General features: G+C 39.1%; 2 long non-coding RNA genes across 3 annotated transcripts; one reads left to right on the top strand and one right to left on the bottom strand.

The window, feature by feature from the left end:
• Window positions 1-5,505: 5,505 nt before the first annotated feature.
• LOC132653243 (uncharacterized) lies at window positions 5,506-10,435 on the top strand. Its single transcript, XR_009591024.1, has 2 exons — window positions 5,506-5,820; window positions 9,915-10,435. It is a non-coding gene; the product is annotated as an uncharacterized LOC132653243 (long non-coding RNA).
• A 2,613-nt stretch (window positions 10,436-13,048) lies between these two features.
• LOC132653242 (uncharacterized) lies at window positions 13,049-23,790 on the bottom strand. Of its 2 annotated transcripts, XR_009591023.1 has the most exons (4): window positions 23,483-23,589; window positions 17,953-18,038; window positions 16,253-16,522; window positions 13,049-15,934 (listed from the first exon to the last, which is right to left on the bottom strand). It is a non-coding gene; the product is annotated as an uncharacterized LOC132653242 (long non-coding RNA). The 2 variants fall into 2 exon arrangements; XR_009591022.1 differs by lacking the exon at window positions 17,953-18,038 and having other exon boundaries at window positions 23,483-23,790.
• Window positions 23,791-25,883: the final 2,093 nt, after the last annotated feature.

Raw genomic sequence — 25,883 nt, 5'->3', positions numbered from 1 at the left:
TAAATCACAATGTATGTGTGTTATCTCTCTCTTTCCCTCTCTCTCTCCATGTCACCCATCTTCATAGCTTTGGAGCAACTTATCCTAACTATTTTGAGCCATCACACAGTTTTACTTAATAAACAGTTTTGACCCACCTGGCACCCAGGACACTGGCCCCGCTCTAATCTAAATTCCTTCTCTCTGCTCAGAAGCAATGCCCACGACTCTAGTCCCAACTCTGATGAATCTAAAATTGCTACTTTTTAAATATCCTTTGATGACTTCCCACTAATCTTTGAGAAAGTAAGGTTCTTTCCTTAGTACTCACAGTGTCTGTAATCTGCTCCTACCAGTTTACAAAGTCCCAGAAGGCAGTGCTCTGACCTTGCTCACCATCACAGCACCCCCGCTGGCTAGCACAGGACTGGCACATCATGCGTGCTTAAAATGTCTATTGATCTGATGAGTATAAGAACAAAAAGGAAATGAAATTATCTCTATGGCGTAATCCTTTATTTCTTTCTCACATATAAATTCTGTCATTAATCATGTTGCAACTTTTTTTGCAAACCAACAAAATACAAAACAAAATATTAGGCAAGCAATATATAAAGTGATTATATATAAGCAATACATAAACATTTTCCCCAGTCTGCACGTTCATTTCCAGACCACAAGTTCTGCTTACAGGAGTGCCTTCCCCTCTAGTCTATGTAAATCCTCTCATCTTTGAAGATAATCTTTAGTTCTCTTCTCCAGCCTTAGAGTTATAACTCTTACCATCACGATTGCATCTTTTCACTTTGCTTTCATACTCACTTACAGTTCTTCAACGTATATGGTTATTAAATTGCAACTATTGTTTACTTGTAAATGTTGTCCCTTTGTCATATTAGTTTTGCGTTTGGAAGAGTATGAATGCTAACAGCTCAAATGCCTCCACATTCAGCTGGAGTCTCGGGAACCCCACTGAGCATTATGTATGAAGGGAAAAGACACCAGGGGCTGTAATGTGTTTAACAAAAAAAAAAAAAAATAGTAAAATGCCTGAATGTGTCAGCTCTCAGCAGTGTCTATAAACTTGAGTGCATTTGTTCTCCCTGAAAACCTTATTTCAGAACATCATTTTGTCTTGTTTTACAAAAACCAACATTAAGATAGAATGATATAGATAGTAATGTTTTTTAAGTCCAAAACCAGTGAACAGAGCAGATCATAAATTAAGGGTCTGGGATCAGTGGTAGAACACTTGCTTGTCATGCATGGTGCCCTGAATTTAATTTCTACTATTTAAAAAAACAACAGTACGGCTGTTCTTGAGTCTCTCAAAGCTATAGTATTGGCGAAGTGACATCATGGTTTTTGATGAGGAAAGGTGATGAGGAAAGGTGATGTGTTTCTTGTTCCAAAGTGTTGTGAAGATGGACCTACGGCCCAGTGCTTTGTTTGTTCTTGGTTACCAGAGTCTCTGAATGTCATAGATGCCTTGTACCTTCTCTGTAAAATTCCCAGCAGTAAGACAGGCAGTTTGCGGAGGATACAACACAATCTGAAGAAGAAGGGGAGAAAAAAAAAATCCCACTGGTTACAGTCCAGGAAATGAAGCGCTCGTATATCTGTGACTCTGTGGAACAGTATTCAGCCAAAGCATGAAACCCTGTCTTTTGAGAGGAGGAACTAGGGCGATTATATTAAGGGAAATAAGCCAGACACAGATAAGGGCTCCATGACCTGCCCATGTGTGGATTCTGGAAAAGTTGATCTCGTAGAGTAGAATGGTGGTTATAGGAGATGGGGAGAGTTGCAGAAAGGCAAGAATCAGGCACTATAAGTCAATGGCTGTCATATTAAGATTAGATAGGAATGGGAAGCCTGCTGTGCTATCTACAACAAATAGACATTAAAGAACAACACTGACAGGCTTTTTCAATCAATTAAAATAACTATATCATTTCTTCATTCTCTCTTCTATGCTCTCCCTGTCCTCCCAACTACTCCTAAATTCATAGCATCCTCTTCTTTAACTATTGTTGTTGTTTATACATATAAACAAAAAGATATAGATACAACCTGCTTTGGCAATATTTTTAAAGGATTAAGGATTTTTAAAAAAGTTTTCACCATAATAAAATAAAAAAAATATTTGAAGAGTTAGATATATTTTAACTCAACTTAAACATTATACAATTTTGGGAGCTGGAGAGATAGCTCAGCAGTTAGAGCATAAACTGCTCTCGTTGAGGGGCCTAATTTGGCTCCTGGCACCCACGTGAGGCAGCTCATATAACTCCATCTCCATTGGGATCCAAACTTCCGGCCTTCATGGGCAACTATCCTCATGGCACAGACACATACATAAAAAATTCAAATAAATAAATGTGACTTTAAATTTATATAATGTGACCAGAATCAACATACCAGATGCTATCCGACCGATAAGTATAATTTTATTTGATATTTTACTGAGAATTAAGCCCAGGGACTTATTAGTGCTCTAAAGGTGTTCTACTACTGAGCTCCACTTTTATTCCAATTTCTAAGTTTCTATGCGTCAGTCAATAATGAATTTAATTTTTTTGAAAGTTACCACGGCTGTTTCAAGCAGCATGTAGACTTGCTGTAGCTCCAAAATGAACTGCGCTACTCTGTATCACCCTTCTAGTTTTAGAACAGTCGTAGGGAAAGTGCGAGGGCTCTGTGGGTAAGGTGCTTGCCGCCAACAACCTGAGTTCAATCCCTGGGACACAAATGTTGGAAGGAGAGAATCGACCCATCAAGTTGCCCTCTGATAGCCCACCATGGCACCCACGCCACACAAATACATACCTGCACACACATGTGCACACAATATGCTTTTTCCCCCCTTTACTTTTTAAAAACAGTTGAAGGATACTTTGATGTAAATGTTTTATATATTCTTCTCACTTGCCATGTTGTCACTGCTAATAGATATACAGAAAGAATGTGCTTTCAAAACTCTAAGCCCAGATATCAAGCCCACACACACTTGTTGTGTAAGAAGACTGGGCATGAGCTTGTTTTCGCTCTGCTTGAGTTGATGATAACCCTCCAGACTAAGCGAGTTAAGTGAAACATCTGTGGAATGTTTGAAGACGGTGGCTGCTCAGACACGGAGCTGCTGCGAAGAGCAGGAGCGAGTGGCCTAGAACAGTAAACACAAGCCGGGCGAAGGGAACAAGCAGAAGAAAAGCGGGATGCAGGCTCTGGGAGGAACGAGCTTTCTTTCGGCGTTGATTGATAGGTGTTCTGGGAAGAGGGCAGAGTTACCACAGAACTGCTGCGCACAGTCTGTGTCTTCACCCACCTCGTTCACTCAAATGATGAAGCGGCGGCTACTGTGCTTCCCACATAGTTCCATCCCCTGTCGTCAGCTTCGCCTGAGAACCCTGAGCACTCACTGGTTAAGCGCAGACATGGAAAAGGACTTTCCACTCAAATGCCAGCTCCTCCACTTGCTTGCTATGGGGAAGCCAGTCACTTACTCCATCACCATGCCTTGGCTCTCTCCTGATTCTTAGGGACAGTACTAGCTCTGCCTACAAGGATTCAACCAGATGATAATTCACATTGAGTGTGGGGAACATCAACATGTGTTGACGTGAGATAATTTTAGAACTAAAAAAAAAAAATTGTGCATATATGTATAGTACATATGTGTAGTTTATGTGTATGGTATATGCACACTTACATGCATAGGTGTGCACACCCGTGTATGCACTGCAGAGGCCCAGGAGGACATCAGATATCCTGCCCTATCATTCTTGGCCTTGTTCCCTCGGAGTCAGGGACTGTCACTGAACTTGATGCTAAGCTGGTAGCCCACAAGCCCCAGGGACCTTCCCTTCTCTCCCATCCCTCGGGCTAGGAGATGAGCTGAGGTTTTCATGCTTGCACAGCCGGTGCTGTTGCCTACAATGCCCTCCCCTTAGAACTAACACTTAGCGCATTTTTATTAACATCATCACTATTGCCATTTATAAAAGCACACTTGGACCACCATAGGGTCTTACTCCAAAAGTGTTGAGAGGAAATAGCAGTCGGGTACCGGTGGCAAAGCAAAGCAAAGCAGGGCCCAAACTGGCCACACTGTCCTACCGGTTACCCACACAGGAGAGGAGAAAGTTCTGTAGTCTAGGTGTTAAAGACGTGCTTTACTGAGGTCTCAGAAACTGAGTACAATTCTGACGTTTTATGGTTCTCATTATCAGACCAATCCACATTTGAGAGAACAGAAGAGGATTTTCCATTTGCAAAGTCCCTAGAGATACCTAGCTTCCTGTCCTTGTTTCTTACAAATAAGTTCTAAAACCCAGCTAGCCAAAATTTCAACAGTTATTTTTTAAGATCTACTATGTATCAATCTCTATGTAAGTACTAAATATTCAACATGCAGTAAAATTGTCATGTCCCTTTACCTGACAGAGCTGTGAGACACTAAGAAAACTGCAAGAATGTAGGATGCAGATGCCAGGCAACGGAGATTAGAAGCGTGTGTTACGAGCTGTACAAAAGAGATGAGAGCTTCTAGCATTATCTCACGTGAACCCTGAAGACATTAGGGATCTTAAATTCTTAGTTATTTTATATGTCTGTTACCTACGGTACTCAATGGAGGCAACTATATAGAAACGTTGTGAGGACTCACTAACCCACTGGCCATACAATGAAAACCAAATTAATCTAGACAGGAAAGCTACTGAGCTTCCACCATCTTTTTTTTTTTTTTTTTTTTTGTAGGTCTTTCGAATTGCCAGGAGATAAATCTGCATATTATCACTTAGTTAAACTAGGTAACAATTATTGCCTAGTCACTTCACACTAACCAGTAACGTGATGACATACAGTATTGTTTTTTTATGGCATAAAATCTATCTTGGTGACTATGCCTACACAACTTGATCCTAAAGAGTAAACATCATGTGCAAAGAATAAGATCGATAAATTCAGTTGCTTGATTTGAAGAAAAGAGTTAGGCCAAAAGCTGTTCTCAGGTTTCTATTGTACAGAAACAGTTTGAAGCCTTTATGAGAATGTATACACAACCTCTTCGAGGGTTGTATTAATTAAAAGTAAAGATGAAGAAAAGAAACACACACACACAAAACTATAATGCAAAACAGGGGGACATTAAGTGCCAATTACAAGCAACATGCACTTCCATTCATTCACAGTACTTTCATATTTTGATATTATATGTAAATAGTCAACAATTTACACTTCACAGTCATCTCTAACAGTTGCAAATGCATTTGTTGAGCAGGAAGCTTCCAGTAGAAATCACTGGGTGTATTAAAGAATGAATTCTTTTAGACTTTTCAACAGCAGCTTTTCTACCTCCAAAGGCCACTGACCTGATATTTGCTCTGTAATCTTTTACCAAAGAAAATTTGCAAAGTCCAAGCAGATGGCAAATACCTCCCCCCCCACACACACAGCACCCATGGACAAAGAGTGAACTATGTCCGTTGAAAAGTATACTCTGGGCAAATGAATTACAGAAAGTCCACACATACAAATGCCTTCCAAGGACTAATCTGGATTCGGGAGAAAGAGACCTGCTGAGCCCAGCAGTTGTGTATCAGCTGGGAGATTGCACCTGGGGAGAGAGTCAACAATGAGTCCTGTCATTCTATAATGTGGGTGACAGTTTGCAGCTCTGGAAAGCTGCAGTGATAATCAGAGAAAAGTCACTCACTAAGACAAGACTGGCTAATTTGGAGAATTGAGTCCCATGCTTCTGTATTAAGGCAGAAGAAGGCTTGGGATGCTGGGTGTGACCCTCCCTCAACTGTGGATGAGCTTTTGTCATTGGAAAAGGTAACTCCTTTGTGCCCACTTTCCTCAGCTATAAATGGAGTATATCGCTTTGTTTTGATACATCTAAAAGTACTGAAAATATACCAGGAACATAATAGACGTGAAATGTCTCTCCTTCAACAGGGTCAGAATAGAATTGAATTTGTGCTATAAAAATAAATAAATAAAATAAAGAACATTTTCAGAAAGTAGGCTGTTGGTGTTCCTCCCATTATTATACTAGAAATCCAGATCAATATACTAAGAAAGAAAGAAATGATATACAAAATGCAAAATAAATTAAAATATCTTGGTATATTTTAGGATATCTGAAAGAATCAAAGAAAAATCTCATCTCACTGTAATTACAGAAAGGTTTCAAGATATAAGGTTAATATTTAAGAATTCATTACTTCCCTACATATCAACAATTGACAGTAGAATTTAAAATTAAAAGGACAATACCCTTTACATTCGCATCTCCTCCAAAGCAGATAATCTGTAGATACAAATCTGTAATCCGAATTGTTTTATCACTGGGCATATTGGCACATGCCTTTAATCCCAACACTTGGGAGGCAGAAGCAGGCAGATGTCTGTGAGTTCAAGGATAGTCTGGTCTACACAGTGAGTTCCAGGACAGCCAGGGCTACACAGTGAGACCCTGTCTCAGGAGACAATTTTTAAAGAAGGATCTTTTTGTAAAATGTTTTAGGACTTCATCAATGAACACCACATCTATAGCACTCACACCCTCCCTCCCTGCTATAACTCTTCCTGCGCTCCCCCTACAAATTCATGGCCTCTTCTTTAATTATTACTGGAGGTGGGGTGTACAACCTACGGAGTCCATTTAGCATTGCCCGTATGCCCATGTGTCCAGGGATTGAACAACCTGTGTGGGAAATCATTCCTGTGGAAAACTGATTTCCTCCTTCTTAGCAACCATGGGCCTTCTGTAGCTCTTCATCAAGGTGTGGGACCTTGGAGACTTTCTCTCACTCACATTGTCATGTCAATTTGGTGTTGTCGTTATGCTGGTCTTATTCGGAAAACTGTATTGTTGGGATGCCATAGCTGCACATTTCATGTCACCTCTAGAAGATACTGTCTAGCAACAGGCATCCTGGTCCTCTGGCTCTTCCACTTTTTCCTCCCCTTCCCCATGATTTTTCCTGGGCCTCAGGTAAAAGGATATATTGTAGTTGTATCAATATAAGAATCTTTTTTCGGTTTTCTGTTTTATTTTTATTGGGGGGCATTTTGTTTGTTTTGTTTTGTTTTTGAGACTGGATCTCTCTGTGTAATAATCCTGGCTGTCCTAGAACTTACTATGTAGACCAGGCTGGCATTGAACTCACAGAGAGCCACTTGCCTCTGCCTTTGGAGTACTGGAATTAAAGGTGTACACCACCATGCCCAGTTCAAAGTGAGAATCTTAACAAGAAATTTTCTACAAGGTTTGTACAAGAAAAGTTATAAAACTTATTAAAGGAATCAGAAAACAATGTAGTCATACATTCCACGTCCGACCTTAGAAAACCTCGGCATTGTCTTGCTTATTTTCTTTCAAGATGTCTAGTAGGCTCCGTTCAGTAACAATAAACATTCTTTCCAAGTCATTTTGCAAAGATTGGCAAGCTGACTCTAATGTTTATATGAAGAGCAATCAAGAAGATCCATAACAGTGACCACAGGTTAAAAGACCTTATATGACCTATATGTCCCACACCTTATTAATTAGCCAAAAGAGATGGAAGATTAGCTCCATGCAAATGGCTTCTACAGATATTATAAAACATTTAGTCCTAGATGTTAAGCCTGGAAATCACTAACGTTTTGTTTATTTTTTAAATTTATTCATTTATTCATACAGGGTCTCTCACTCCATATAGCAGGAGGTTCAAACTCATAGCAATCTTCCTGGGTCTGCCTTTCAAATGTTGAGATTATATGTGGGGGCCATCACACCCAGTTCCAAGATGTCTTTTAATAGGTAGATGAAAAAAAGAAACTATGATATACACACATAATGGATATATTATTCATCACTAGAAACAGATGTGTTGTAATTCTATGAAAATACACGAAGGAGATTTAAATGAATATGAAAAGGTTACATATTAGGGAATAATATTCAGGAAAGGGCAACATTGTGAAGGTAAAAACATCAACACTTACTAGGGTTAGAGTGGAAAGAAAGATAAAAAGACAAAACTGATGATTCTCAATAGAGTGTAGCTACTTCATATATCACAATGATGGGTGCGCATCATATAAGTCTGCCCAAGCACATAGAACGCACAGGACTGAAGATGGACTCTGCTGGGCGTGGCACACAGGCCTGTAATTCCAACTACTTGGTCAGTTTCATCATTGTAAGTTCAAATCAAGAAGCTTGAGCGGTTTAGTTCAGTCAAGGGTTCCTAAGTAGCAAGCAATGGCGTCGGGTACCATTTGGCTTCCGAGTCAGCATGCTAAACCACTGCCTTCTGCTCTCTGTCTCAGAGTCACACACCCTCTGCCCGTCCGACAAGCTGGTTGTTTCAGCCTCCCTACTTGTTAACCAAGAACTCGGGGTCAGGCTGAACAAGCATGGGTCAGAGGTGCATCAGGAAATGAAAGCAAACTGATACTGGAAAAATACCATAACCACGAAAATCCCATCAAGCACTAAGATTGCACTGTAGTGTTTAGAAAGTGAAACTCTCGTGAATGCCGAAGATTCTTATTATTGTTACGGTCTAAATGTCCGCCCTGCTCCTCAGAGGTCTTCGGTGTTCCTGGCTTCTCACTCCTGCTGCTGAGATGCTCCACACGTTAGACTGAAGGGTCTTTTAGGAGAAATACTTTACCCATGTAGCTTCTCACTCTACCCCAGTGACTGCTTAATAAGGATTTGATAAATGAGTGAGAGCTTTTGCCGAATTAAGATTTTTTTTTTAATTTCCTCTTACAGAAGCTAAAATTTTATTCTTTTCCCTTTTCTTGTAACAAAATCAATACATTTAACGGGCAACCATGTTACCCTGAGTTTTATTTGTTAGCTTACTGATTTCAGAGTAAAATGGTGTGTGAGTCTTCCATGTGGAAAATCAGCACCTAAATTTTCTGACACACTGATTTTTACTCAGTTTTACTCTTCAATATTATATTCAGTTAAAAGTATGTTTAAAACTCAGGGGTAGATTACTCGCACATAGAAGGCTTTAAGCTTCATCCCAAGCCCTGTGGGGGGAGAAATCTGTTAGATATGACTTAATGTTATATAGTTTAAAGCTTCCACTTTATGTTGACAAAGAAAAAGGGAAACCCCATTTGAATATGAGTATTAGTTTTTTTTCCAAAGTGTGATATTCGTTATTGAATTAAATAGGTGTTTGCTAATCTTTTATTTCAAGATCTTATGAAGATCATAATAATGTGTTATAGATTGCTGAATGAAATTCCTTTACGAGCACTGGAAGTCAATGAGAAAAGCTCAAAAAGAAGAAATGTCTCCAAAATTAAAATATTGTCTCATGGTAGAACCAGCATGAAAACATGGTTGTTTATGATTTAGGAGTCTAATGATCTTGCACTATACTAGCAGTCATTTAATTACTGAACAAGAAGGGGTACAATAGGAGGGAGAAGGGAATAGGAGAGGATAATAGAGAGAATATGATTAATGTACATAAAACTGTGAAAGAAAAATAAATTTTAAATAAAATACTTAGAAAATTTATGGACAAGCATGAAGATTTGCCAAGTACTACCCATATGTCAAAAAATGCATAGGCTGAACATAGATGCCAAGTAAAAATTTATTTTTTCTGAAATGTTAGAAGGTGAAATCCAAGATGATTTGATTGGGATTTGGTTGCACATTATAGAGTGGAAATGTAGATCAATCTTTCAGAAACCATAGAAGAAAGCTGAGGCCTCGCGCTGGGGAAACCTGAAGGTACTCTAGAACACTTTCTTACCCATCAGATAAGTACTGAATGAGCTGCAATGGGTTCAGCATCAGCTCACTATCTTTGACACTTTCTTGGTAACTTAATTCTTTAGTGTCTAATTAAAAATGAAGCAGCTAGTTTATATGATAAAATCAATGTCTATTTCTATTCCAGAAACTAATAAATTAGCCAAGAGGCCCAATCAAGTAACAAACCTATACATGCTGTTTGCAAGACTGATGACTCCTACCAACTCTTACAGGCTATCCTACATCAAGATGAATGCACTGAATAAAATTAAGCTCTAAGAAGAAAAAAAGTTTAGTGGAGCATCAAGAAAAAGCACACACAAGGTCATTAAACAAAGCATCCAGCTTTACAAACCAAAGTAACCTGAAGTGGGGTTGCATTGCCCAAACCTCCAGGCAAACATTGCTGAGTAAAGCATGGAATGTGGGTCTGGGACTCACACGTTTGAGTTCCTGTTAAAGAGCATCAAGGTTATCTATCATTGCTTCTCTAAGCAAACCCTGAAGCCCACGCATAGTGACACTTTAACAGAGCACCCCCAGGGTCGTGCTGATTGCTTCAGGTTACATTCCGCTAGTCGGAGAACTTTGAACCAACCATTTTGTTTAGAAAACTTGTAAGATGTTGTTATCTCTTTAAGTTAAACAAACCCTTGGACATACACACTTGCTGTTTAATGGATGTTGTGTTCTAAAATGGAAGATTTCACAAGTGAGGAACTGAGTGGAAAAATACAGACCACACCAAAGACCCCACAGGTTGGAAAGATTCCATATCTCCAGTCTTCTGTTACCTGCATTTCATACAGAAGCTATGTCTACCTTACTGTTTTAATCTTCAAGAGAATGGTCCCATATGATCTTGAGTTACACCTTTTTTAAAATTAATGCTAACATCTGAAATTAAATATCACAAACTTCCATTTCTTTGTTTGACAAGATCCTTATTGAAATGCAGATATTTTCCTAAACAATTTTCTTTTTTTTTAATCTTTTCCAAGTTTTATTCATACACTTGTGTCAGTACATTGACTGTTATTGGTATGCTACAACATAATTACAGAGTTCAACATTTAGAAAATTTCACAGGCATAAGAAAAGCCATGTCTTGAAATCAGAGCATAAATTAAGTCCCACATATCTTCAGTCTCTGGATTTTTAATTCTTAAACAATTTTCTTATAGCCTAATTTTGTTTTCTATTGAATTGTATTAACATACCTTAATTTTTTTTTTAAAGATATTACTTGGTTTTTTGGTTTCTTTGTTTGAGACAGGTTCTTCACAGCCAGAAAGCCCTGGCTGGTCTCTGACTCACTATGTAGGCCAGTTTAACCTCAAATTCTCAGAAATCTTCCTGCCTCTGCTTCTTTGGTGCCAGGATTAAAGGCATGTACTATCATGTACAGCAAAAATCAATTTCTTTATAAATTAAGGTGACACAGTTCTGTAGTAGAGATGGTTTAAATCACTTAATTGACTAAACTAAACTAATTATCCATAAAACTTGGTAATGATCTTTCAGAATCTTAAATATTACTACACTGTAATCACTATTTTCTTAGAATAAAGATTCTAGACGTAGCACAGAGGAAATCAGCAGCCACAGTAAGTGCTAACTATGTTTAGTGACTTCCTCCTTTATTGAACACTGACATGCACTTCATTTACCTTTTGTTCTCGGTTATTTTCCTGCTACAGACCAGGCTACAACTCAGGACAGTTTATAATAAAACAATTTTAACCATGCAAAAATAGTCTTTTGCAAAGTACCAGGTAACAGCATAGCCATAGTAGTGACAACTCAGGCTGGAGTGATGGCTCAGCGGTTAAAAGCACTGACTGCTCTTCCAGAGGTCCTGAGTTCATTTCCCAGTAACCACATGGTGGCTCACGACCATCTGTAATGGAATCTGATTTCCTCTTCTGTATGGAGTTCCTTCCTAACTAAAAGTCTGTTAGATCCACGAGTCCAGGGGACAAGCTGCTTGTGTCTCTTCATCTCCCCTCAGCTGAGTACCAGCCCTACCATTACTGAGGAGCCCCAGTTGGGCCCCTGCAAGAAAGAATGTGCCATGTTTTACATGCACAAGGAAGGCCACTGTCAGTGACATGGAGTTAACTTCTTCTGTGTGGACCACAATGAAATCACATCGCCCACTTGCCCATCTTCCTCGGGAATCAATTGTTCACTTTCTTACTTGCTGGCAACTTCTTCTTAGATTGAAAACGAATTTCACATACTATATTTTGATCAAGTTTTCCCCTACCCCAGTTCCTCCCAGATTTCCCCCACATCCCTGTTCCCTACCCACCCTACTTTATGGGGTTTTTTCCTTTATCTTTAAAAAACAAAACAAAACAAACAAAAACAAGAAACTCAAACTCACAAAAAAAGAAATCAAAATAAACAAAAAAGACTAATACAACAACAACAAAAAAATGACCAAGGAAAAATGAGGACGAAAAGTCTACAGAAATGAGTTTTTTGGCCAACAACTCCTAGGCATGGGGCCTGCCGTGAAGGGTGACCCCAGTAAGACCCCAATGGAGAAAACTGATTTTTTTTTTATCAATTGCTTATAGCTTCTTGGTGAGGGGTGTGTCCATCCACTCCCAGTTCTCAGGGCTGGACCCCTATCTGGCTTCAATCCGTGCATGTTCTGTGTGCTGCCATATTCCCTGTGAATTCGTACATGCATCGGTCCTCTTGTTTCCTTGGACTCATTCATCTTTGGCTCTTACAATCTCTCTCTTCCTCTTCTGAATAAACCTCTGTGCCTTCAGGGGAGAGCATTGATGAAGAAAACCCATGTTGGACTAAGTGTTCCAAACTCTCTAACTCTACACATTGACTGACAACCTTTTTTTTTTTATCTTCTAACCAAGGAGTTCTTTGCTCCTCTAAATCAGTCATTTCAGTTTAATTATTGCAATCTCTTTCTGCATTTCCCCTCTTCTTCTCTTTTGTTTTGTTATAGTAATATATTAAGTACACATACATCAAATGATTAGAATTCTGCATGGTACTACCCAATTTTTTTCACAGAATACCATATATGTTTATACTCACTAGGTATATTAACCACTCTTTAGGGGAGGCCTTATGCCTGGGAGCAGTTGGCCGACACAAAGTGAGCTCAATGGTATTTTTGTAGGATTTTTGTCTCATTCTGCTTTATTACTCTTCTTGCACTCAAAAATTTATGTCAGAAAGATCTCCAAGAAGTCCAAGACCAGAGTCTACAATAAGGTCTACACTGTTTCAGACCAATCAGAGTTACAGAGCAAAATACTTTTAATAATAATAACAATAATAATAATAATAAATCATTTCCTATAAATAAATCCCAAACTCTTATAATATACTAGGTTCTGTGTTCAATTGTGAAAGGGAAGTAGCCAAAGAAATCAGAGACCTCAAAATCTGAATCATTTACTCAATGGGGATGACAAATGAGACCTTTTCTGAGTCAGAAAAAAAAAAAAAGTAGGAACACGCACGAAGTATTAAAGGAGGGGGTTGTATATAATTGGCGTTTAATAAACGTTAATCAATGAGCAAGAAAGCCAAGCTTTTATTAGGGTAAGGAGATACAAGGAGGAGGAGAGCAGAGAGAGCAGGATCATTAGGAGGATGAACAGGAAGAGGAAATAGACATTGTTGGCATAGAAAGGCTGAGGACCGTCCATGCACTGGTGAACAAGAGGAAATGATTGACCGAGATGTGCATGAGCTAGATGAAGATAAAGAACTAGAGAGCAAAAGACTGGTGAGGACAATAGAATGCTTTGCAAGGACCAGCCCCTAGAGGCAGGGAGAAAAGAACAGGAATGCAGAGCACACGGGTTTCTATAGCACGTGTGCCAGGATCCAGCCAATCTACTGAAGGCAGGAAGGGGAAGGAAGAGGCAATAAACAGACATAGGCATGAAAATAGACACACACAAGGACAATTTTGAATTCTTTTTCTTTTTGAATTTCTTCTGTATTGTCATCTCCTTTTTCAATGCTTTAGGGAAATTTTAAATCTTTATAGAAGGGATGAATTTTAATATCCATCTGTCACCATTACAGAGCTTCCAAGTGACACAATAATCTTGACACTTTTGGCTAGGAAAGATTTGACTATTTTATCGCATTCACCTACCTATCAAAAGCAAAGTTGGAAAGGTCTCAATCTGGACTGTCTTTTGTCTTCTTTTCCAATCCATAGATGTGAAATTCTGACTATAAATTGGGAGGCATTACATTGTAGTTGAAAATAAAATGGAGAGCTTTTCCAGGGAAATGGGAAGAGAAAATCATGAGGAACGCAGACAGGATGCATACATCCTTAACATCACTCCGACCACTCAGCCACTAGAGGGAAAGCAAAATGGACTGAACAGAAAGCCAAAAGGAAAAAAAAAGAAAAAAAAGCAGTTGTCATGGCCTCTGACTTGAAACTCTTGAAAATGGTCTAACAAAGCACCTACCTAGGCCAAAATGGGGAGAGCCCTTGTAGGACTAAATGATCACAATGATACAGTGTTTAGAAAGCTCTTAAACCAGCATTGCTTCACCAGTCTCCTGACATTCAGTCCTTTACCTTCATCTACTCCATATATGCTCTAAATCAGTCACTTCCTCTGGTTCACCAGTGCATTGAATCTTCTTGGTGTGAGGGGTGTTCTATGCTCATTTGTGGTGTGGCGTGGTGTGTGTGTATGTGTGTGTGTGTGTGTGTGTGTGTGTGTGTGTGTGTGTGTGTACAGGTACACATGAGAGAAAGAGATAGAGAGAGCATGTGGAGGGCAGAAGACAACCTTGAGTGTCATCCGTTTGGTGCCGTATGCTTCTTCACCTTTTCTTTTGAGACAGAGTCTCTCGTTAGCCTGGAGCTCACCAAGTAGCAAGACTGGCTGGCCAGCTCTGCCTCCCCAGTGCCGGGATAACAAGTGAGAGCCACCACACCAGCCTTTTGACATGAGTTCTAGGGGTCAAATTCAGATCTGCATGCTTGTTAAAAACCAAGTACTTTACTGACCATCGCCCTAGCACCAATATGAATCATAACAGTCCAATCAAATTCTAATGAATAAATATGAGCCATGTACACTAAGCCCATTGGCCAGCAGATGGGCCTGAAGTAAGAGGCATTTTACAAATTCAGTGGATTTGACTCATTTGCTATGATACGTGAGGAGATCCAAATGTGGTCCCTGCAAAGCTTCACTTTGGGCTTAAGTGCAGAAGGCACTGTGGCATTTTCAGCTACACGAGGTTTCAAATCTTCTCAAAGGATAATACCCAGTCATAGATAGGATAGACTGCGATAGGATAGGGTCCTGTGGAATAATGGAACTACATTCAAGAATAGTAAATAATAATAATACTCTCAAGTAGGGAAATACAGGAGCTTCTGTATTTGTCAAATTTGGTCCATTAAATCCTAATTACCCTTTGTGTTGGCCCTAAATCCAAAGTGAAGTCCCAGCCAGTGCCATCACCAATGTATCGTTCTATTCATTGAGTCCTCGTGATAATGCTGCCTTGAGATAAGTACACGGTGTTCCGAGCGGATCTCAGGCAGAATGGCCTGTTAGGAGGTAACAGTCCCTTTGGCAAGAGTTTATGGGCAAGTCCAACATCACATGGAAAACTCACCTAGAACATTCACAACGTGCCTTACCCTGGAGAGCCCACCCACGCATGTTTGCCTACCGTGTTCTGCAAACCTAACCAGCTCTCCACAAATTTGTTGACTCTGGCCACAAAACGCTAACCATAGGAATTAGAGGTCACTTAACACCAAATTAGAGCTGGCAACACCAACCCAGGAGGGCAGCAAGGAAGGCATCCCATCCTTCTGCTTCTTTGTCCACTCATGTCAATGCTGTTCATACCATCTTCAAAAATGGTTTCCATGCTTCCCTTATGTCAAAAAGATCTCTGCCATGTAGCACCAGCACAAGAGTTACCGTCCTCCTGTCTCTTGTAGGACTCTCCCTTCTTGGTGAGAATGTCTTTGATTGTTCACTTTCTTCTAGCTTTTCTCTCCAATGGGATTTGGAACAATCTTGCTTCACAGGAAGAGAACATAATGTGGGAATAATCACAAATCTTTGCCATTCCAAAGTCACTCTGATGAACGCACTCCACACACGCTCGTGATTTCATCACCTGGAGGAAAACATTTTATTTAGCCTCCTATCTCAAGATATCTGCAGAGTAATAGAACAAGCTTTAGTAAGGCATATTCTTCAACAGCATCACACACTGTGAAAGATTTCACCAATTTTAAACTGAGCTTCCAACTGCCTACCTGCTCTCAAAAGTGTGTCAACCCCATAAAATATGTCTGTCTGTAGGGAGAAAAAGAAAATGCCTCATGATAGACACCAGAGGAGGTCCTTCATTTGCCATTTCTCTAAATTAATGTATTTTCTGACTGTGTTCTAAATACTTCTCCTTATACTGACAGATGAGTGTAGCTCTTACCATTCATTAAAGAAGCTTCCATTTACAGCAGACGAAGGCTGTTCCATCTACTCTATGGAGGATATTTCATAACATAAGAAATACTCATCTAGTTAAAATGCAGAGAATGAGTGACCATGGAGTGCCCAGCCCAAACAGGCACATCTTCAATGCAACTCCAACACCGAAGGGTTAGAGAGTGGGGCAAAAAGGTTGTGAGAGCCGGAGGAAGAGAATGCCTGCTGTGAGATACTGTCTTCTAGGCAGACAGGGGTTCTGTATCCATAAAATCTAAAAAAAAAAAAAAAATTATTATAACAACAGAACTAATCAACATGCCAAACTGGACGGACAGTTTCACAAGACCCTACCCCAAGGCACAAATGAGAAAGGCTAAATAGATTCAGAGTGTGTGTGTGTGTGTAACAATAGTTAAAGAAGAGGTAATAAATTTGGTAGGGAGTCAAGAAGAGGTACAGGAGGTCTGTGATGAGAAGGACTAGAAATAAATACTGTATTCACGTGTGAAATCCTCAAAAATTAAAAAATAATAAAAGTGGAGTAAGAACAAAGTATATAGGAAGTTACTGTTATGCTGAGACCCAAAGACCACCAGGAGAATGCCCAAGAACAAAGAGCCTAAGAGCCTTTGTTTGGGGCTTAAGCTTGACTCCCCACTGTCCAACCTAGTGGATTAGGGAGGGACCCCAGGTAGCTGCAAAGTTGGGTTTATATTAGGCTTTGAGCAAGGAAAGGAACTTTCAGTTACATGACTGGTTACATTGAACAGAAGCAAGCTTGTCATAAACTAATGGGCTGGCGCTGATCTAGGGGTTGGGGTGGACCGCATGGAGTGTCCAAGCAGCAGCGTGTGCCCAGGTAACAAAGAGTGCTAACAAAAAGTGCCCGGGTAACAATATCATTTTGACTAGCTAAGCAAAGGTTTCTACCTAACCTTTAATTTGATTGGTCAAGTGCTTGGGGACTCTTCAAGCCGTTACTAGATTATTGTTTCTGATTTTCAGGGAGGTTGAGTTATTGTGTCTCATTTCCATGGACTATAGTTTGATGTTCTGAGAAACAGAAACGTGATCTAAGCAACTGTGGGGACATTCCCAGGAAACAGAAACTCAGGCCTACAGCATCTTATGAAGCCTGTCATGGCAGCACAGCTGCTGCAGGGCAGCTGCTTGGAGCCTTCAGTTACTACCGCCGCTTAGGGTAATAGGAAGAGAGCGTACATTGACAGGGTCCTATAGATTGCAACAAGGGCTCTAAACTACCGAGTCATCTCCCCAGCCCATATCAATTCCTGAATAATTCATAATGGAACAACTTCTGGAAGCATACACAAGGATTAAATTAGCAGGGGAGCTGGATGACGACAGAGCAGTTGTTAGAGGAATATAGGCATTGAATTCTTGCTTGTGTCTCTGTAAAATAGGTGTTACTGCATTATATCTATGGAACCCCAGGGTGCCCAAAAACATCAACAAATATTTTACTTACTTTTTTAAAAATACACACAGTTCAAGCTCTACGATGTGCCTTATGTATGTGCTTATGCACACATGCCCATATATATATACATATACACATATATACATATGTATATCCATGTACATGTATTATTGACTCTGAAGATGTGTACATTACATATTTAATATAATGTGACATATCCAAATAGAAAATTTGAGAGAGCCAGACGCAGTGGCACATACCTATAATCCCAGCACTCAGGGACGCAGAGGCAGCCTGGCCTACAAAGCAAGTCCAAGACAGCCAAGGCTACACAGAGAAACCGTGCCTCAAAACAAAACAAAACAACAAAACTTGAGAGAGAATAAATACACTAACTTCTATAGTCAGAGCAGTTTACTTTTATACAGAACTAGAAAAATCCTTCTCTGAGCAAACATTTGAAGTTCCTGGAAATGCCAACCCTATGAAAATTAAGCCTTTTTTTTTTTTTAACTTGCGTTTTTCTAAAATTCAGAACACAGAATCTCCAACTGTGTAAAATTCTGTTTAAAAGGCTAGTTCTGATGTTCTGTTGCCACAGCTGGGAAGGAAACTTCTAAATAACTGTGTCTGCAAAAGCAAGCTGATTTTGACTTTGAAGACAGCCTGGTCTTCATAGTGAGTTCCAGGCTAGCTTGGGCTACCAATATGATCAGTCTCAAATAATAGATAGATAGATAGATAGATAGATAGATAGATAGATAGATAGATAAATTTCAATCCTCTACTTATTTTCTCAGTTTTCAATATGATATGTCATCCTTGCTTCCTCCTGAATCCACAGGTCCTGATTCATTAACTTTATTAAATAATTCAATAGTCCCCTGCTCTAGTCAGGGAAGCATGTTTAACCTAACGGTGCAGAGAGCAAGGGATATCTGAAGAACTACCTAGTTTTTTGGTTGGTTGGTTGGTTGGTTGGTTGGTCGGGTGTTTGGTTGTTTGTTTGTTTGTTTACTTATTCCTTCAATTATTCTGAGAGGACTTATTCCAAGAAGCCGGCCAATTCTAATCAGAGTTAGGTAGCCTCCATGGACACTAGCCAATCCCAATCAAGGTCTCATAGCTGAGGGGTCTTGAATCTACTAGCATACCATCCCCAGACAACCCTAATCTATTCTGATTGGTCCTGCTTGATATTTGAATGAGCTGGAGCAGATTTTGTGTCTATCTGTTTGGCTAATCTGAAGCCATGACGGGCTTCTTTTCTCCACTTTGTCTGAGTAAGCCTGAGTTTGTGCTGCTCAGAGTTCAAACAAAGAATTACTGAAAAAACCACAATCTCAAGACAACCAATCAGCTTACAGGTCAAGTTGGCTAAAAGCTGTGTTTATGAATACTTTATGGTCCTGCTGTTCTCAAAGTGAAGCACAGCTTACCCTAGCCAATCAAATTAAAAGTCAATATATGCGTAAAAGCCAAACATCAATGAGTCAACAAAGTCCCCAGGAACTAGGTAAAATCCTAAACAATCAGCCAATCCTGAATCCCCTCATACTTCTATGTCATTCCTGACCAATTAGTTTAAAAGTTACCACACAAAGCCCCCATCTATAAAAAGAGCCTGTGTATTCACTTCTGGGTCACCTGATATCTTTTCCTAAGCATATCCAGTCATGAACTATGTAACATTGACATTTTGTCAAGGATGGCTCCCATCCAGCATATAAAGGTGTAACACCAGGCCAAATAAATGGTTCAGTGGGTAAAGGAGCTTGCCACCCAACGATGCAAATCTGATTATCTGAATTCAAGTCCTATAATCCATGTAACATCAAAAGAAGAGAAATAAAGGACAGAGTTATCCTCTGACCTCCACATGTGTCACATATAAGCACATACATCACACACATCACACACACACAATAACAGATAATTTTAAAGCTACAGCACATACAGTTGGGCCCAATACGCAAAACTGGATAATGACACTAAACAGCTATGCCTCTTTGTGCATTGGCTGCGCTACGATTGATCATTAAAAGTCGGGGGTGGGGGTGGGCTTTTTTCATTTCAAAAAACTAACCCAAAGAAGAAACTCCTCACCATTTTTATCCATACTATTCAAAAAGTCATTGCATGGAGAAATCTAATCCCAAGAGCGACTGAAGATGCTATGGTTGGCTCTCTGCCCAGCAAAACTTGAGGACTCTTATTAAAGAACATACAAAGGGGTGTTGGTGGGCAAACAGGAGTCTTTCAAGAGCAGCAGTCTCTGGGGAGGTAGAACGTCACTCAAAATGGCTTAGTGATTTGTGAAGCCAATTTGAATTGTCTGTACTAGTTACCAGATACATACATGGCTGAGGTAGCATCAAAGATGTATTCTCACTAACTACACTCAGATATATGGTTAGTCTTTTCCCCCTACAGCCAGTCATGCCTCTTTGCTTTACTGAGTGGTAAAGAAAGGGATAAAAATTAATTTTTGAAATATAATTTTTTTGAGAACTCAATCTATTTCTGCTTTGTTTTACTTTGTTTAATGATCTCCACTCACCCCGCCCTGCAGTAACTCTCCCTACGTGGCGCGAAGCAGTAAGAAAGGACAGAGAGCATGTGCTGTCAGGGTCTGGGGGAAAGTGGGAGGGCGATACCTGAGCTCACTGCCACTTGTCCAGTGGCCTCAGGATCCCTTAGCTGGATGCTTTTACTCTCCTAGAAAGATAAAAACAAAACCCTGCTCCAACCCTAATTCTGGGGAGAGGGGAGGTGTTCCTTCTTTTCTAGGGCAAAATGATTTTGACAACAACAACAAAAAATATTATCTTTCAATTGAAATTTAAGAAAATATTTTGAAATTTTGAAACTGAATATACCTAAGTATGTGTAAGTAAATATACCTATATTCCCCTTTCTCTTTATATATAAATTCAAGGGTTAAGTATACTTATTTTGATATCACAAAGGACATTGATTTTTAATTTCAGCCTGCCTTTTGCAAATGGCTTTTTAATACCAAACAAAAAACTAGTTCCTTTATTTAAGAAGAAAACTCAAAAGCTGATTCCAAGATGGTGTGGGCCACGTAGCAATCTACAGTCTAACATTCTAACATGGAATTAAGACACGTGGATTAAGAAAACCCATTTTTCATTCCATTACAGCGGGGCAAGTATGCCTTTGGTAAATTATCAACACAAAGCTGTAGAATTTCATAGTTAAGAGGAAACTCACTCATCTAAAATTAACACCCAGCTTCTTGATATGTTTAGAGATGTGTAATTCAGAACATGGCTGTTGGCTGCTGCTGTTGCTGCTGTTGCTTGCTGTTTAATTCATCTATGGAGCTTAGGCTTCAAGGTTTTCATTACAAACTTCTTTTTTTTTTTTCAAACTTACACATCAGCAGAGCAAGAAATAAACTGTATGTATCAAGATCAGAGACTGTCAGCATTTCACTATGTGGCTTCATCTATAGACTTCCTCCTGCTTAACTCTCAAAGTAAGTTTCGGCAACGGTGATGTAGGTAGGGTTTCAGCTCCGTGAGTACGAGCCGTTAGTTCACAGAACCCTGAGAGCAAATCCCAGCGCCGTGTAAGCTGAGCCTTGCCATAGGAATCCATCTTCTCAACCCCAGCACACAAGAATTCCAGGTGAGAGGATCAGCTTTTCAGGGTCACCGGAAGCTACCTGGGAGAGTCGAAGCCAGTCTAGGAGATGTGCAACCATGTTTCAAAAACAAATGAATAAATGTTGGATATTCTTTTTTCTTCTCTCTTTATATTTCTGCCTGAATTCTACATAGAAACCCCTCCAAAAACAATAGCATCTGGGAGCCTTAAGCTAACTAGGAAAAAAGCCTGAACACAGGAATGCATAAGGAAAAACTTCCCTGTCAAGCTGGTGAAACGTAAAATTAAAAAAAAAAAAAAAGCTGTAACAAATCCTTTTTATGTTTTTCACTTTAATCTGACAATTTACACTTTAATGTGTTTTGTACTTAAAACTTTGTCATCCTTTCTGTGACTAAGATTTATTGTTGACTCAAAACATTATTTGAAATTTAACTGTTCCCTTTGAATTTTCTTACTTGAAAGTTTATTGGACATTTTCTTATTACAGTAAATAAAAGAAAGCCAGAATGGAAATTAAATATTCACTGAGTACAATTATGTTTCTAAAACATGGGTTTGGAAAAGGAAGCGTAAACCATAGGCATACATTGGTAGAATTGAACCAGTCCTGTGTCCACCCCCCAACACACACACACACCATTGAAGTTTCTAGTCATTCTGTAAATAGTTCACTTCTGTGGAAGAAAATTACATTTCAAAAACGGAAAAATTAGAAATTTCAGGAATTTCTTAATGTAATTTTCTGATCTCTTTGGGTTTTTCTGAATTTTTTTTTTTTTTTTGGTTTTGGTTTTTGATCCAGTGTTCTTGTGAAACTGCAAATTATTTCTACTGTTTATACAGTTTACACAATATATACCAAGCCTTGTAGATGGCTTCTCATAACAAAGTTAGAGTGATCTTGTTTCTATTAAAAACTCTCCATGAAAATTTTCCAAAGATAAATGATGCAAATACAATATGACAGGGAGAGCAAACACTTGAAAATGCTTTCATTCTGGGGCACATGGAAAGTCTGTGTGATACTATTTAAGTATTGAGGATTCTGCTGAGTTTACAGAAGGCATTGAACACAGAAAAAAAATCTCTCTTGTGCTCTAATGTATTCTGATGTTTGGTGACTGTCTAATTCATTTGAGCCTGTTGTCATGTGCAAAACACAGACTATCTCTCTTGCTCTCTGTCTGTCTCTCTGTGTCTCTATCTCTCTCACTCTTTCTCACTCTCTCTCTCTCTCTCATAGGCAGTGTAGGTAAGCACAGGTAAAGAGCATGTTATGTTATTGTAACACTACTTGTTTTGAACCTGTATCTAATAATCCAAGGAGAACTAGACAGCGGTTATAGAAAGTGTCTCATTAGCGGCCATATTAAAAAGCCTAATTGAATTCCATAAGCCTAACAGAAACTAGAGTTTAAAAGAGAAGTACTATGTTCAGGAACAAAGCAATACAGAGAAGACTACAGGTTGAAAAAGTACTAGAAAATATACAGAAGAAAGATGCTGTGTCTCAGAAACCTTAAAACAAACAAACAAACAAACAGTAAATTATGTCAGTAAATGGTGTGATAAAATAAGCCTGCCTAGATAAACATCTAATGATTTACAATCTAAATTGCTAAAATCCATGTATTCAAGGAACTCATATTTTATAAAAATTGTAATAATAATGCTTCACCTTCTTAGAATATCAGAGTGCTATGAAAATTAAAATATATTGCTTTTATAACCAGATTAGCAACAAGCTGTTTTTGTACCCTAAACAGGCTTGAATATTGTCTCATAATTATTTTAACGGTATGGCAACCCTAATGGTGGTTTAAATGGATGTGCTGTGTTGTATTTTGAAGTAAAACATGAGCATATAATTTCTTTTGTTTACGGACACCATCCTGTTGGACTCAGTAGGTGTTCAAGTCATGTCTGTAGAACCGGATTGAACTAGTTAGACAGGGATTTTGTCTGCCAATAATCATTATATGCTTCTTCAAAGAAAGCTACTCAAGTCTGAATGGAGCCAAGAGCCCCAGAAAATGTCCGCTGCTTCCTGTAGACAACTGTATAAATGTCCAATGCACTTCAAGGAGTCCATAAGGCATAAGTAGGAAGTGTCCGAGTAAACGAATTTACACAAATGAAAAATCAACTCACTTTGTAAGAGTCCTTTCCTTTCTCTTCTAGTATCTAATAGTCTTGATTCCTAGGTGCCTCAGGAGAACTCGGGGATGAAGACACTACACGTGTAAAGAGAAACTTCCTCGTTACCTTTGTGCGCCATTAAGCAATCCAAATTATTCTTGTCAAACTGCCAGTATTCCAGCCAACTCTGGCTTTCTTGGTGTTCATCCAAACGTTTGTTTTTTCATGTCATGTTAACTCCATGGCCATGGCCATTTTTAACATTAAGTTCTTCTACCTTTGGACTTCAGGACAATAATAGATGATAGGCATCTTAATGATATTTTAGTTAAGTGAAGAAATACTCACTGGGTACAGATCATTATAATAATGTTGTATTTGTTGAACACTTACCATGTGCCAAGCAGGGGATTTTATAAGGTTTTTTTTTTTTTTTCCTTCCAGGTTAACTCTCACAGGAAATGAAAAAATTGATTTTCAGAGAAGTTGGGTAACTTATTGAAGGCCAAAGAGCAAGTTAAAAAATTCCAACCCAATTTGGACTTAAACATTTAGTATTGATTATTTTGTTAATAGAAAAGCAAATCATTAAACTTTACAGCACATTCAGTATCTTAGGAACACAAGCCAGGGCATGGTAGCCATGCCTACAATCCCAGCACTACTGAGCCTGAGGCAGGAAAATTGCCATAAGTTATAGGCCAGCCTTGGCTAAATACTGAAAACCTGTCTCAAAAACAATGAGAGAGAATAAAACCTTATCAGTTTTTCTATATATGAAAACATTATTTTTTTCCCTGTTATTGAAGTGAAAGACAAAGAAAGGAAAAAAATATCAAAAATTATTTTCTAAACTATAAGTAAATTTTTTACTCTTAATGATATTCTGCTAGACTCATACATCAATACCTAATTTAGCCACCATCAGAGAAGCTTCCTCCTGTAGCAGACGGGAACAAATACTGAAACCCACATATGCAGAAAATGAGAGACCTTGAAACACTCTAAATGGGATGCTTTCTCTGGGGGCTCAGGGAGCACCACAGAAGAGGAAACAGAAAGAGAGTATGAATCAGAAGGATGGAGGACACCAAGAAAATGAGACTCTCTAAATCAACATGCGCCAAGCTCGCATGCTGTCACAAAGACCGAGCAGCAAGCACAGCGCCTACATACTCCACATCGGGGCCTCTGTGTGTATATTTTAGCTTCCAGTTTAGTGTTTGTATGGGATTCCTGAGTGTGGGCACATACGGGCCTCTGATTCTTGTGCCTTTTCTCAGGCTCTTTTCCTTTCGGTTGGTCTTGTCCAATTTCAATCTAATAGTATTTTGTTTTCTCTTATATTTCATTTTGCTATATTTTATTTTTATCCCTTAGAAGCTTAATTCCTTTCTTCTTTTATTTCTTTCTTTCTCTTTCTTTCTTTTTTTTTTCTTTTCTTTTTGTAAGACAGGGTTTCTCTGTGTGTTGCCGTGGCTATCCTGGATTTCACTTTGTAGACCAGGTTAGCCTCAAACTCATAGAGATCCGCCTGCCTCTGCTTTCCAAGTGCTGGGATTAAAGGTGTGTGCCGCCATGCTCGGCTCTCTTTTCTAATGTGAGACTGAAAGGGACTAGATCCAGATGGGAGGGAATATGAGGAGGAACTGAGAGGGGCAGAAGGAGGGAAACCCGTAATCAGGATATGGTATGTGAGAAAAGAACCTACTTCCAATAAAAGCAAAAAAGATAAAAATAAATAAAAATAAGAACTTTCCAGCATTCTAAACAAAATATGTATTCTAGATAAAGCACATACACACAAAAAATAGTGATGTTTCTAAACTTTTGGCATAACTGATCAAGAAAAGAGAAAGAAAGCACAAAAACTCAAATTGAAAGACCATGTAATAGAATTAGAACAGAGGTGACGAAAAACTGCAGGTGTTCCTGCCGTTAAGAATTGGAGGCAGTGTGACTCAGCGGACCAACCAGTACTTCTCATGTCCACGTAAAAAGCACTAAAAACAAAGGAAAGGCAAGGAGATTTCAGAGTACAGGAATTACAAACTTTCTAAACACACAAAACAGAGTAGGGTAATGAATTGTGAAGGTAGCCACGGCTTGCACACTTTTTATTCAAAAGGAGGATTCAATGACACATCCCCAAGTTTATTCTCAGAGGGTTACAATGAGCTTACATTTAACTGAGTGCACTACTGTGTCCTGTGCCATCTGTGTGTCCTGTCCTCTTGACATGAAACAACGGAACTGACCCTTGGTGTCACTTACCCAAGAGTGGCCTTGATTTGTTTAGAAGAGCGCTGATCTCTGATCTAGTCTCTTGAACAAAAGCTATCAAAGGAGGCTGCAGAGATGGCTCAGCAGTTAAAAGCACTGACTACTCTTTCAGAGGTCCTGAGTTCAATTC

This window comes from Meriones unguiculatus, chromosome 3 (assembly GCF_030254825.1).
Source record: "Meriones unguiculatus strain TT.TT164.6M chromosome 3, Bangor_MerUng_6.1, whole genome shotgun sequence".
Lineage (NCBI taxonomy): Eukaryota > Metazoa > Chordata > Mammalia > Rodentia > Muridae > Meriones > Meriones unguiculatus.
Note: the sequence above shows the minus strand (reverse complement) of the source record. Positions and strands in the feature narration are given on the sequence as shown.